This window comes from Babylonia areolata, chromosome 1 (genome assembly GCF_041734735.1).
Source record: "Babylonia areolata isolate BAREFJ2019XMU chromosome 1, ASM4173473v1, whole genome shotgun sequence".
Classification (NCBI taxonomy): domain Eukaryota; kingdom Metazoa; phylum Mollusca; class Gastropoda; order Neogastropoda; family Buccinidae; genus Babylonia; species Babylonia areolata.
Window position 1 is genome coordinate 36,914,325 of NC_134876.1, and position 15,329 is coordinate 36,929,653.

Consider the following 15,329-nt stretch of genomic DNA (forward strand, 5'->3'; position numbering starts at 1 on the left):
TTGGATCATTTCCAAAGTAGCTTCAACGCTGTGTTGCGTTTGACCTCTCCTACCGTGTCGAACACTTCGACGCGACGCCATCTTGTCAAACAACTTGCAGAGCTGACCGAGGGTATGCTTCGTTGTCGTCTGCTAATGAGCGTGTCACTGCACACACGCTGTGTGTGTGAATGAAAAGTTGGCCGGAGATAACTTAAGAATCAGTTCTGCTTTTGAGTTTCATATCCGACACGTCACTCCAACAGCGCGACTTTTCAAAATCCAAATCCGCATATGCGGACAGTGGCATCGAACGCTTTTTCCGACGACATCCGCATAAGCAGGCAATGGCAGCGAGTGAGTTAAAGTGCAAGATAGACATAGCAACACCATAACAAATTCCAATGACATTGTATGTGAAGTAAGTAAATCCTTTTCTGAGTTATATGAAAAACGAAATGTAAAAGAATGTGATATGAATGAAATAGTAGAAAATCTTCCCGAATTCACAGAAGTTTCAAAGACTCTAGAAGAAAAATAGCATTACAAGAAGCAACCACTGTACTAAAAAAACATGAACAATAACAAGTCAGGGAAGTGACGGTTTTACCTGCAAATTCTTAAAAAAAAAATTTTTGAGGCAGATTGGGGTATTTGTTGTGAAATCACTCAATGATGGATAGAAAGAAAAGAACTGTCAGTTACTCACAAAGAAGGAATTATCATTGTATCCAAAACAGGGGTAAACCTAAAGAGTATGTAAAAAATTGGAGGCCTATTACCCTTCTTAATGTCATATACAAAATAGGATCTGGGTGATTAGCAGGTAGAATAAATTGTTCTGCCCTACATTAATCAGCAAAAATCAAACAGGATTTGTTCCTGGAAGATATATAAGAGATAATATCAGACTGATATATGACATGGTGTACTATTTGAATAAGACAAATAGGCCAGGATTGTTATTATGTACTGATTCTGAAAAAGCTTTGATACAATTGACTGGGTCTTATGTGAATGCAATTAGAACTTTCGGGTTTAGGGACTGTATTTGCAATTGGATTGAAACATTCTAAACAAAATTAAAGATTTTTACCAAAACCTATACAAAGAAAAGAAAGGTAGATCGCAAAACCGAAGTATGACACAACATTTCCCCCAAAAACGAGTCATTTCCAACCTCTTTCCATGACAGGAAACTTGGGGATATAAATTTGTCTGTCGAGGAATTCACACAGGGCCTCTAGAATCTAAATAAAGACTCTGCCCCAGGCATTGATGGATTAACCCTTCGTTCTACCTACACTTTTGGGAAAGACAAAAATGGCTTACTTCAATTGCATTATTTCACTGGTCCAAAAAAGGACGACTACCTTATCCGTTAAAGAAGGGTGTGATTACACTATTACAGAAGGTCAAAATCTGGACAAGAATAATTAAGTAAAATTTTAGACCAATTACATTGATGAACACAGATTAAAGATTTACTCAAAATCTCTTGCCAGACGTCCCGCAAAAGGAAATAAAGCAGATAATAAATGACGATCAAGTTGGTTTTATAAAAGGCAGAAATATAACTTCTCATCTAAGGCTTACGATGATCTTACTTCATATATAGATAAAAAAAAACAAGGGGGTGCACTAGTCACCCAGATTTTTCCAAGGCCTTCGATACTCAATCCAAAACATCTATCATGGGGGCACTCGCATCTTAAATTTTGGCCCAAAATTTAAAACCATCCATCACAACCACGATGGTTCCGTCAGAAAGTTGCATCCATAACGGAGGTTGGCTATCAGAATGGTTTCCGCAGAATTTAGGAATAAGACACGTTTGCCACTGAGCCCTACGCTTTTTATCATTGTGTTGAGATCCTTGGGAAATTTAAAAACAATCCGGAAAAACCAGGATATAAAAGGAATCTCAGTTCAAAATGGTTCATCAAAGCAACAACAAAAGTCAAACAATTCACAGATGATACAACATTAACAAGAAAAACGAAAGAGACATTAAACCAGCGATCCAAATTGTCGAACAGTTTGAAGAGTTCTCTGGTCAAAACTGAATAAGCTAAAATCGAAAGGTAAATGGCTTGGTACAAAGAAAAATGAAAGCGGGAAGGTTGATGAAATCCCAATGATAAACGGAAAACTGAAAATCTTGGGAGTCTACTTCTTGGCCTCTACGCGGCATTGCTAATCAAAGAAAACTGGTCAGAAAAAATTGAAAACATCCTGAGAATAATAAAGACACGGGAACGCAGGAATCTTACACTATATGTTAAAATAATACTGGCAAAAACTCTGCTTCTGTCACAGCTCTCATATATCTCGCAAGCATTGGCTATACCTAAAACAACTCTAAATTGCATCAACAGTATTGTATACAGATTCTTATGGAAACGCAAATACAACAATAACAAGAGAGACAAGGCCTTCGAGACTCACTTGTGATACACTTTAAAAAAAATCCAAGCTTTTTATGTATTGGAGTATAATTTCAAAATGTAATGTATTAAGATAACAAGATCAGTTTAAAGCAAATTAAGTCCCCTAGCATTAATTACAAGTAATTTCCCTTCTTTGCTACCTGCACCAAAACGTTTGCAAAATAAATAAAAATTCCATGCTTAGCAAAAGAAGTTCCTGTTTGAACAAAAAATGATAATAATGACTGCTCTTGTTGTTGTGTCAGAATATCAGATCAAAGTGCCAAGTTTAGAGAATACAAAAAAATATAAATATAACAGTAAATGCAGTTTGCATATGATTAGGCTTCATTTTTGATTTTTTTTGTGCCCATCCCAGAGGCACAATATTGTTTTAAACAAGATGACTGAAAAGAACTGAATTTTTCCTATTTTTATGCCTAATTTGGTGTCAATGACAAAGTATTTGCAGAGAAAATGTCAATGTTAAAGTTTACCAGGGACACACAGACACACACACAACCGAACACCGGATTAAAACACAGACTCACTTTGTTTACACCAGTGAGTCAAAAAGGCTTTCGAAAAGATAAAGAGAAGCGTGCTTAATCTAAAATTAGAAGAAGGTGGCTTGAATATGATAAACGTGGAACACCAACAAAGGATGTTTCTTGCAAAATGGGCATCCAAAAATTTGAAGCAGAAGACAGGTCTTTTTGGACACTATTAGCTAAAAAACAAATGTTTCCTTTCATGAACATTCATTGCACTTTCAATGCAAACATCACCCCAAACGAAATACAAGGCTTAGATAAGATGAATTCGGTATTTTGGAAAGAATTCCTAAAAAGCTACTACAGCTTTGAATACAGAATGACAAGTAGAAAACACGCGGACCAAACCAATTTGGAACAACAAAAACATTAAATACAAAGGGATTTTTTTTTTTTTTTCACCAGATGGGCAAAAGCCGGTATAAACTACCTACAAGATTTGTGGACTACTGGAAATCTAATGACGTACGAACAGATAAAAGACATGGTTGGTTCTCACTCTGGCTTTCTGTTGGAGTACAATGCCCTGATCAATGCTATACCACATGCATGGAAGCTGAAATGAACAGAGACCCTACACAATACACAGTTGGACACGAAATCAACACAGACAAGGGTTCTTGAGTACATTACGTAACAAAATGAATCTGAGAAATAATAAACAAAAAAACAAACCCTGACATATGTGCAAGTCAGTTCTGGAAACGAAAGCTAGCTGTAAATATAAACGATTACTTTACCACAGCTCGTGACTCTACCAAAGAATCAAGACTAAGGCTGCTTCATTTTAAGTTCATTCATAATATTTACTCAACCAACATTATGTTGCATAAAATGGGGGTAACAAATTCAAACAAATGCAAGTGGTGTGAAGAGGTTGACTTCATTGAACACTCCTTTTATCAATGTCAGAAAATGTCATCTTTTTGGAAAATTGTAACAATATATCTTGACACATTTTGAGCAGCACATCAATATTAGTGAAAAAGTAACTCTTTTTGGACTTCCCAGCTCTTTAAACTGAAAACAAATCTCAGAAACCAAATAAATCATGTCTTACTAATAGCACGACTAACAATCTCCAAGTTCAAATATGGAAAATGTAAACACTTAGAACTAATATTTGATACTGAGATAAACATGAGAGTGAACACCAGGGATCGATTTTAAGAAAGCACTGAAAAATATTGAAATATTGAGAAAATTACAACCAAGGGAGTGAAAAAAAAGAGGGAGAAAGAGAGAGAGAGAATGGAGAGAGAGGTGCATGCTACATTGCTTTGATGTCGCAAGAGATGCCTATGTGACTATTGTGTTCATGTTCTCTCTCTCTTCTCTCTCTCTTTTCTCTCTCTCTTTATCTATATATATATAAAAATATATATAAGAGAGAGAGAGAGAGAGAGAGATAGATAGATAGATAGATATATTTATTATGTATGTATCTAAGGAAATAAAGTAAATTTAGGGACAATTTAGGGAAAATGATGACAAACAAAAATAGGATAAATACACACACAGAGGCTCGCATGTGGGGCACTCACGTGCATGGTCATTACAACTAATGGCAATACATGAACGACCCGACACCTTTGTGGCCTGCCACCAAAAATTGAAGAAAACAAAGAAGAGGAGCGGACGGAAGAATGCCCGTACGAAGAAAAGAGGACAAAGGCAACAACTGGTGGAGAACCAGAGGAAGAAGATGAAATGTATCAGCATGATGGAAGAATAAGCCCAAGACAACAACAACAAAACAAGCTGGGAGTTCTGAAAATGAAGTCAGAAGATAAAGGCGACGAACCACAGGACAAGAGACAATTACAGAAAACACAAGGAGAAAACCCACAGCATACAGAAACATACAATAGCAAAACAGTCAACTTTGAACCCTTAATAGACAAGAATGGACATAACCAAATACAAGGTACATTACAGATATAAAAAAATAAGGTTGGTCTCAGTACAGACCAGTCATCCCTGTTTACGAAAATGTTTGATTTCCCTATAAAAAAATTAAAAAAAAGAAAAGAAAAAAAAAGGACTGAACATTCTATAAAACATTAAGGTCACTGAATATAAAAAGGACAAACATCTAGTCGGTTTCAGTGAGGTGCAGACATGGTGACCCTATTTACACCTTATCTATTTATTTTATGTGCTGAAATTCTGGCAAATATAAAGGCAAAACAAAAAAAATGGAGGGTTCTATGAAAACCAAATTGAACAAAATGGCACTATTTGCAGATGATACTCATCAGTCTTTGCAAAATGGAGATCAACTTTCGTTTGAAGAAACAATTAGAAACAATTAGAGTCTTGGGTAGTTTTGGCAACATAGCGGGCTTAAATATGAATTTTGAGGAAAACATCAGTGGTTGGGGTTTGGAAGAGGAGAAACCAACAGAAAAGTATGCACCACATCTTGAAATGGAACTGAAACCCCAGAAATTTAAAAAATAGGAATTGGTTTTCGCTGATCCTTTCTGACTGTGAAAATTTATATTGTGGTGAAAGTTTATGGAAATTAAACAAATGTACCAGGTTTGGGTAAAAAGAGTTTTAACACCACTAGGCAACCCGCTGTTCTGAATTTTATCAAATCATATATTTATGGACACTTTTATGCACGCTTACGTGTACTTTTTCTTAAAACTTGTGTGGAATCAGAAACAAGACGGATTAGCAGAAAGGTAGCATGAAAAAGAAGAAGGAAAGGAGGAATAGGATTTCAGATTTGAAATGCTTTATGCAGCTTTTGCATTTTTTTTGCTTGTTTGTTTGGGTGCTCTTTTGCCCCTTTTCTTCTGAAAATCTTACCCATTTTCTTTACCTTTCTGAATGTATTGTTTTTCATTTGTTTAGCCCTATAATTTGTCTATTGCTGTTGTTTTTTGTTTTGTTTTTTTACTGGAATAAAATGTTCAAAATGTGAAACAATTAATTAAAAAATCATATGTAGCCTAATTGTAAGTGAAGATGAGCACAAATTCAGCCCTAGGGTATGAAAAAAAAATGAGGCAGTTCTCAAGTGCTGATAAAATTATGGTGTGAAAGCACCGAAATCAGAAAAAGTGGTGAATGATTTTTTTTTTAAAGCAACAAAGAAAAGAAAAAAAAAAAAAGAAGTGTGAACAGAGCAGAAGTCTTTGACCCTCCTTTCTTTAAGAAAAAGAAAAGAGAAAGGGGCGAAGTCTTTGACTTCTTTCTTTAAGTGAAGATCTCCTTGTTGGTATACAGTGATCACCAGACAAACAAACTGACAGAACTCCCTGAAAAGGTTTAAGAGTGACCTACACATTAACCCTTCACTGCTAGTTATGTTTCACTACAGCCGTATGATGAGGAAAATTTTCAGAAAAACAAGAAAAAATGCCAAGATTTTAATTTGCTTATAATTTTTAAAAATAAATACTGAAGATGTATGAATGCATAAAAGTATATATCAAATGAAAGGAAAATGAACATGATTTTGTTTTTAATACCTCAATGTTCAAATAATGAGTCCAATCTGGACACAAAAATGCCTAAAAATGCAATAAAAAAAAAAATTGGGGGCTGTCATTCCATATGTAGGTGCTACACATCAGAACCAGGTTATCAACAGTCTTTCTTGTGAAGTTGTGGTCACCACACACACTAAGCTGAGCAACTGTGTCCAGGTCCTAAGACTCAACACAGTCCACACAAAGAATGAAAAGGGTTTGTTACTCACCCAAGCATCTATTGCAGAGAAAATGCTGTGTGTGGCTACTTGCGGAAAGGAAACGTCTTCAAGACACAGTGCTGGTTTGCTGGGCAGTTGGGCAGTAGAACCGGCACATCCTTTTACTTGCCCTTTCGTCCAGCTGACTCTGCACCTCCTTTGTAGCTGGGCTTCTGTGGGGTAGGTGGAAGCATCAATGAAGTTTGTCACACAGACGAACAGCGTGGTCATCTTTAGCAGTGTCTGGGTCTTGGTCACCATCAAATCATGGTACTATTATATCCTTCTGGAAGTCCAGGAATGTATGCTGTTAGCCTGTATTTTGTGTAGAGGATGTGTGATTCAGCATGGCTATTTGTAGAAAATGTTTACACACAGATATTTGTACACTTCAGGGTTTTCTTGTGGCATCATAGGGCTGCAGTGTTGGTCATGATTGTCATGGACCCATGTTTTAGTTGTAATCCAAGGAATTGCTGAGGCTTTATTTACTGCCTTTGGTCTTGATGTGGCATGGGAATTTCAGTTGAGGTTTGTGGCAAGTTGTCAACTCCGATGGCCAAGGATGGAACATCATGATCATACATGCTGATATTGAAACGCATTGCATAAAAGACTAGTTTGTTGGGGTTTTTTGTTTTGTTTCTTTTTTTTTTTTTTTTTTACATTATAAAAAGGTATGAAATTTTACCGTTTTATTGACTCACTTGTGTAAACAACGAGAGTATGTTTTTAACCCGGTTGTTTGGTTGTTGTAGTGTGTGTGTTGTGTGTCGTGATAAACTATAACATTGCCAGTACTCTGCAAATACTTTGTCAGTTGACACCAAATTAGGCATATAAATAGGAAAATTAGTTCGTTCAGTCATTTGTTGTTAAAACAATATGCACCTCTGGGATGGGCACAAAAAAATAAAAAAAAAGAAGCCAAATTTTATGCAAACTGCATTTACTGTTATTATTTATATATATATATATTTTTTATTCTAAAACTTGCACTTTTATCTGTATTCTGACACAATAACTAGAGCAGTCACTGTTATCACTTTTTTTGTTCAACAGGAAATTCTTTTGATAAGCTGGAAGTTATATTTATTTAGCAAATGTTTTGGTGCAGTAGTAAAAAAGGGAAATTAATCTGTAAATTTATGCCTATGGGACTTTAATTTGCTATAAACTGATCTTTATCATCTTTACAATTACATTTGAATTTGTATCAATAATAAAAAAGTTGTGTGTTATACTCGCAGTGTACAGGGCTTTCACTATGTTCATTGCCCAAGTGGTCTTTTTTTGGAAAATACTAAAACCAATAGGACAGTGGATTTACAGATCTATTCTGGCTTGAAGATCATGGGCAGAAATCATTTGTGTACACATATTTATACACATTCAAAGCGTGTCATATTACTTGCTAAGTGAACGGCGAAATTTTGTTTCAGTTGTTGACCTGCCCGTTCAATCCTATATTTAATCGACAAGACACGATAACATAACGTAATGAAAGTGGTGAAGGCATTGTGAATTCCTATCATTACAGGGATTATGTCCCAAACTGCCAAAAATACTTCAACAGGAATCAGTCGGAATTCCTAGTTAAAATTAATAAACCAGGTGAGTTAATACTTGAATTGATGAAAGTAAAAATTTCCAGTCTTGACTGGTTGTCAAAATGAAGTCCTTTTCACTTATAAGATGTTTAGAAGTACTGTACTTTGCTCTACATGTGATTAGATTAACAAAAAGGAGGAGTTTGTATTATACTCATGTTTGGGTTTAAATTACTTACATGTCAAAACTGATGCAAACTAGGACTATTGGTTGCTCTGCTTGGCCAATTTCGCGCGGCTAACAGTGAAAGATGGGCCACCGCTCTCAGCAATCAAACGCCTTAAAAAACTATAAGCGCTTAATCATTACGTGGGCCATGAAAAAAATGCCCCATGTGAACCACGGCGGAGACTGGGGACGGACGGGCAAACGGGCGGGGCATTCGAGTTTGACATGGTAAGTATATTTACACCAAACATGGAGGTTTAATACAAATCCTCTTTTGGGTGTCCTATACTGTACATGTCAAAACAGATGCGATTTTAAAGAAATGGAGGAGGGCAACGCCTACTGGTTCATATGGGGAGCCTTGTTGTAACTGAGACGGCAGGGTTCAGCCGGACAAGGAAATCCCCTTGGAAACGTCCGCTGGTCATACTCGGAAAATTCCTGAGGTAGAAGTTGATGAAGGGATTCTCAGACGGCAGAAGGTGCCTCAAGAATGGCTGCGTTGGCATCTGAGTGCTGGAAGGCAAGCCGAAGTAGCTATGGCCGCACACTTAGTGTGCCCTGGGTTGAAGACAGCTGATTATCTCCTGTGGATGAAGAGTAGGCTCTACGCCTGGACTTGGGAACCTGGCGGGAAATGGTGCTGAGCGATGTCTTTTTTGTAATTCTCCATTGAGGGAGATCGAGCAGACCTTGAGAAGAAAGCCTTTAGGCGAGAACCTATCAATAATATTTGAGGACACCGAAAGGACCGGTGTATCCTCATCTTGTTGGGCAAGAATTCTCAGACATAGGTTGACCCTCGGAGATGGGGAAGGAAACCTCGGGTCTGGGTTTTCGCCAGAAATAGGGAAGGAAACGAATAGTGATGGAACCTCTCTGTGGAAGGCCAGAATTTGTTGCATTTCACTAAGCCGTGCAGCTCACTTTACGATGCCTGTGGACAGCCAGAATGGAACGTGGTCTAGAGGGTGAGGATGTCAACAGGAATAGTCCCAATGGTAGGAAGGGCTGTTTTGATGAATCCTTCACAGGACAAGTCCCAGAGGGGCATTTCTGGGGTCTCTGGTTCTTCAGAGGGCAACCCTAGCACCTTCTGAGCAGGCAATCCACTTCAAAGGCGGACCAACTAGCTGTTAGCATTGTGGTACAGATAGGCAGACCTGTCCTCGCACCGAACTAGCGACAGGGATGAACCGAGAGGAGCAGAGAGCCGAAAGTTGGCCAGTGCATGTCGTAAGGTTCGTCGGGGTAATGCCATGAGCTGTACACCTCGCAACATATCTTCAGCGAAGTCATACAAAGTCTCCATTCCCTGCCTCTTGCTCTGGTTGACTATGGAGAGGAGGTCCAGAGGAGGCAGACCCTGGTCAGCACCAGCCGACACGAGGCCGAGAGGGGTCGAGGCTTCAATGATGATGCTGACAGTTCACCGCACAGAGCATGCTTGCTGGTGGAGCAGTTGAGGATTGGATGCGGAGTGCCGAGTGAGGCTGCCTCAGCAGATGCGATTTGGTTTCAAGTTCCAGGGGTGGGGGGGAACATGTGTCGGGGACTGAAGGTCCGGAAAACAGGTCTGGGTGGCCTTTCGGCGCAATGAGGATCGGTGCGGGTGTTCCAATCTGTCTTTCGTTTCACTTGGACAGAATTGGAAAAGGGAGGAAACTCGGAGGCAATCAGACTGCTCCCAATTAGAGAGAGGAATCCATGCCACGCTTCTGGGTCGGCAACCGAAGACACGGAATGTGGGAAGTCTCTGTTGAACAAGGTCCACCATCGGCGACCGAAACCATGTCCCACACCCCTGAGGGATGTCCTTGTCCAGGGGTGCACTCTGTGGCATGCATCTTGGCCTGCTAAGGAGCATTGCAAGAGTGGTTTTTCCTGATCAGTGTCTCGCTGAAAGTGCAATGCCCTTGTGTGACCAAACGGAGGAGAGCCTCAGTCCGCATTGAGAGGTCTGCCGAGTGCGCTCCCCCCATTTGTTTCACATACATTTGCGAGTTGTCTTGTCGTGAAAAAGCGGATGAGTCTTGCCAGTGGCTCCCCATGAAGTGCAGGAGGTCCTGCGAACTGCTCCGTTCAAGAACATTGATGTGGCATAGGCCTCCTCCAGGGACAAGTCCTTGCTGCATGGAGTTGAGTCATGTGCGGCTCCCAGAAGGGGGAGGGTCTGTGAAGAGTGCACTGAAGTGTAGGTGGGGCAAAGGGACCCCCTGGTGTCCTAAGGGGGGTGATTAACCACTTGAATTTCACTCGAGGAACCACTCGCCCAGATATCTGGGTATCCCATTGGCTGAGTGCTTGGATGGCGTAACATCAGTACCTCAGGAGGAGGGCGCGTGAGAACCCTGTCCAGGGGAATGAGAGGTGCTGTGGATCATCATGGACAAGAGGGAGGAAAGTGTCTGCGCTGTATCTTGGGAGGAGTGGCGCAGTGGCTGAGGAGGCTGCCAGACGGGTACCAGTTGATCTGGCGCCAGAGAGACTATCATAGACCGATGTCGAATATCGTCCCTAAGAAGTCGAAAAGCCTGACATGGGACAGATCGTATAGTGGATCGAGGGAAGCCCAGTTGGGAGCAGGTCTAGAAGTTGGCGTATGACTCAGGCACCTGCCTGGACTGGGCAGATACGAAGTCGTCAGGTTACACAGAGCAATGGATTCCGAGCGAGATGGGAACAATTCCGCACACCAGGTTTAGACAGGAAAGGGGCAAGGGCAGACCAAATGGGAGGGGGGAATGGATCCTTGTCTCCACACGAACCTCAGGTACGAGGGATGCGAATGGAAGAGTTATGAAATAAGATCTTCAGATCGAGTGAGGTGGCAATCCTTGTGATGGTCTCCCGATTTGGCTGTTTGTCATCTTGAGTTTGATTTGCGGGAGATTTTGTTGAGGGGGGACAAGTCCAAACTGGTCTCCACCCTCACGAGACTTTGGATCACCAACAACCAGCGTTAAAAAAGGGGGGGTCCGCGAGTTGAGGATATAGCCCCATGAGGAGTGGGTGCGATATTCTTTTTCTAGGAGTTCTCCTGCTGTTGAGTGAGGCACTAAGGAGGAAGAGGGATCTGTTGAGGGGGGAGATCCTCCACCCAAGACAGCATTGTACCGAATCTAGCACCGGAATAATCCGTCGTTAGAGTCCTGAGCACACCCCTTGATGTGATGCCGGGACAAGTTTCCTATTGGAGGGGCTGAACGAGGCGGTGTGAATCGGGCCAGTATTGGGGGGGTGCTGCCTTTGGTTGGGCATGGCGGTGGCTTGGAAGACTAGGTGGTTATTTCTCGCCATGATCGGCACTCTAGCTTGAAGGCGGGTGGTATATGGAGGCCGGTGGCCAGTCTCTTCAATGGAAGATAACCTGGAGCCATGGAGGTTGTGGGCCAAATATGAGGCACTCCCTGGTTTGTCTCTGCCCTGTGGCTGAGAAATGGAGGGGAGGAATGGCCCGAAGAGGGGGAAGTGCTGCTGTGCCTGGGATGGACGCAGGGCAGCATCTCTCCACAGGAATGTTAGAGGAGGCTGAATGGATACGCGCGCTTAGCCACAGTAGTGAAGTGACGGCTGGAAGCTGTGTTGCAGCTGCGTGAGACCAGTTGCTACCTATTGCAAAGGTTTGTTGTTGTAACCTCTGGTCGGTTGAAGAGGCCGGCGGGAAGAGGAAGGGAGACCTAGTCTGATTAACTGGACCTGTTCGCACATGTCATTGGCCCTGTGAAGGACGTGTGAAGGTGTACGCCGTGGGGAAACCTCGAGGGGGCGCGGGGGGCCAATTTGGTCCACCTGCAAAACGTTATAAAAGGATAGGTTAGCTGAAGTGGGAGGTGGTGGCGCTGTGAGACCAACATCTGTCTGTGCGGAGGCCTTTCTCCGCTGGTAGCAGGGTGGGTCCTGCGTGTACCAGGACCACAACCTCCTTGTAGGAATCTTAAGAACTTATTCCCGGGGAAAAGGGCCCAGGGCAGAGAGGGATCCTGCTAGAGGAGGGATGGTATGCAGCACCTACAGTGCGGGCTGACTTATTAGCATACCTGACTCATTATGGCACTTGAGTTGCTTGTGGTTTGGAGATAGAGTCAATGGCGTATAAGGAGGGTCAAAGGTAACAAAAGTAGCCGGAGGGACTGCATCGGCATACGTGGCAACAGTGGGGAGGGTAGTTCGAGCTGGCAAAGCGGGTTTTGGTTCAGGACTGGTCCCTAGGGAGGCACGGGCTCAATCTGTCCCTGGGATGTGGGGAAGTGTGCTCATCTGCTTGTTGTCTCCTCGAAGACCGGGGCTACCACTCTTGTTCGCAGTCCCATCCCCTGTGGGTGCCATCCCAAGTGGATGTCCACTGGGGGTCATGTGAGCTGTGGTCAGCATCGGGATGAGCAGGGACGATCCGGCGGGACCATGGTCCGCAAAGTTATGTCTTGACACCTGAAGGGGTGTGGGAGCGTGTGTTTAGACCGTAGGTCAACCATGCTTGGGTGGTGGTTGCAAACTTTTGACGGGGCGTACCTGGATGCATGAGTGACCCAACGGAGTGCTTGTGGGGACAAAACCCACTATTCACTGTCGGACCGGGCTGGGAGGTGGGATGCGGCTCCGCCGGGCCGAGTAGGGGCCCTGAGCAGCCGTCGGTCTGACAGGAGGCGTTGTGGTGGTGGGTCCCTGTGGGTTGACAAGAATGCCGAATTTCGTGGAATCAGAGTGGCTATTTTGGTCGAGGAGCTCGTCTGACAGACAAGAAGTCGATCCCACTTGTGGGGGCTGTGTGTGTCACCCTGTGGTGGATGTGCTGGGTTGGGTCGGTGCGGGAGGGACAAGGGGCTGGCCTTGGTGCTCGGCAACCCAGGTGATCTAGATGCGCCCCAGTACGGGTCGAATGGGGGTAACTACCGTGGGCACCAGCCTCTGTGACCCAAACCCAAGGGTCACTGGTGCATTGACCTCAATGAAGGGAACAAACCTGGCAAGTGGAGGGAGGTCAGGTCGACTGGGTGTCAGTCCGCGAAGACGAGCGGGCTGACTGCCCGGAACGCCTGCGCCCAAGGGCCCACCAGCTAGGGGAGATACGGCCAACCCAACTAATCCGGTATCGGGAAGACCTGCAGAAGCAGGTTGCCACGCCCCGAATCCCTCCTGTGGGGGGACTGGGGTGGCTTGGCCGGGGCTGGGCAAAGTAGAGATCCCCCCCCGGACAAATTTTTCTCCCCCCCCAAAAGGAGGTGGGGGAGGGGGTCGCCAGCGAAGGAGCGAGGGGGGGAACAACAATGGGGCACATTGAGGGCGTCCGAGTGGGGCCGGGTAAATGCTGTGGGCAGCTCCCTCGGGAGTCGGCTAGCTGCGGTCCCAGAAGGAGTATGACTTGCTTTTCCCCTCTCCCTGCCTTGCGCGGGACACTCGGGAGGCGTCGCTCGTACCTCTTTCCCCGGTCCTTCATGACCGTTTTACTGCGTACGAACGTTGCCTCCGCGATCTGCGTCTTTCGACGCATCTCGCGGTCGTATGGGTGGAATATGAGCTCGGCGCCTGGGAGTGTCTATTACCGAGTCTCAATCCAGCATCATGATTCCCTGCCTGAGGGGTATGGCACACGAGGCATGGAAACCGCGCTTAGGCACCCAGCGAAAATCCGACCCCCAACAGAGAAAGGAAAGACAGGATCGACTTAGAGGCAGAAAAAAATCGAACGAATCGAGGGTTGCCGAGTCGAATCGAGTACACAGAATGTAAGAATACAATAAACACAAGCCGCATGCAACAAAATAAGGCCAAAAGGATACGCTGAACAGCCGAAAAAAGCGTAAGACGAGACAGAGCGTAAACCTGACAAGATGGCGTGGAGAGCCTTGGCCAAAGGAATGATTAAGCGCTTATAGTTTTTAAAGGCGTTTTTGAATTGGCTGAGAGCGGTGGGCCCATCTTTTCACTGTTAGCCGCGCGAAATTTGGCCAAGCAGAGCAAACCATAGGCCTAGTTTGCATCAGTTTGACATGGTACAGTATATGACACCAAATACTCAATTTTCATATCAACTTTAAAACTATAAAACTAGAATGAACATAAAAGAGAAACTGAAATCGACTGTGTCAACCGGGTGTAACTAATGGATACTTGTACATCTATCTAGATCCAGAGGAAAACGGCTACTAATGTTTGCAGTGTGATTGCGGCGATAGCCATGTCTCCTTTACTGCGGACTTAAAAAGAATTTTTAATTGCCCTTAAAGATTTTTTGAATGCCCAAGATACACCAGAATAATATGATTTAAACAGCCGTTCTCACTGCGAATACCCAATCGATTTATTGCCCTTTAAAAAAGCATGTTTAAATGTAAATTTTGAACATCAGTTAAGGAGCCACGATAGTGTAATGGGTAAGACAGTTTCTTTTCACCTGAACACACAGAGTTCGAATCTGCCGTTGGGACTTTTTTTCTTTTTCTTTTAACCCGAAGCTTTATAATAAGAAATACAGAACACATTTTTAACGATTAGATTTAAAAAAAAAATTTTTTTATAGTGTATCATAAGTGAGTCTTGAAGGCCTTGCCTCTCTTGTTTCTGACTGTTTTCAGAAGCTGAAATACAAACACACCCACACCTACCCCCCAACCTCCAACACACACACACTGAAATTGGTTCATGGTATGCCATACCCCCTTCATTCTCTCTTCTCATACAAAACAAAATGACAACACACACACACACTTCTACAAGTGTTGCATTTACAAAGTAATTTAGGCATACAATTCTGTATATCATTCTCTGATTTCAGTTTTGTAAACATCCCCTCCCTCCCAATTACACACACACCGCAACGCACACAAACAACAAACTAATGCACACACGGAAACGAATACACAGAAAGCTCTAGATGAGCGA

At 43.0% G+C, this 15,329-nt stretch overlaps 1 protein-coding gene across 18 annotated transcripts in view; it reads right to left on the minus strand.

Annotated features, from left to right (window-relative positions):
• Nucleotides 1–15,329, minus strand: part of LOC143282461 (tyrosine-protein phosphatase non-receptor type 13-like) — a 590,260-nt gene that overhangs the window by 116,926 nt on the left and 458,005 nt on the right. The gene's annotated exons all lie outside the window — the stretch shown is intronic.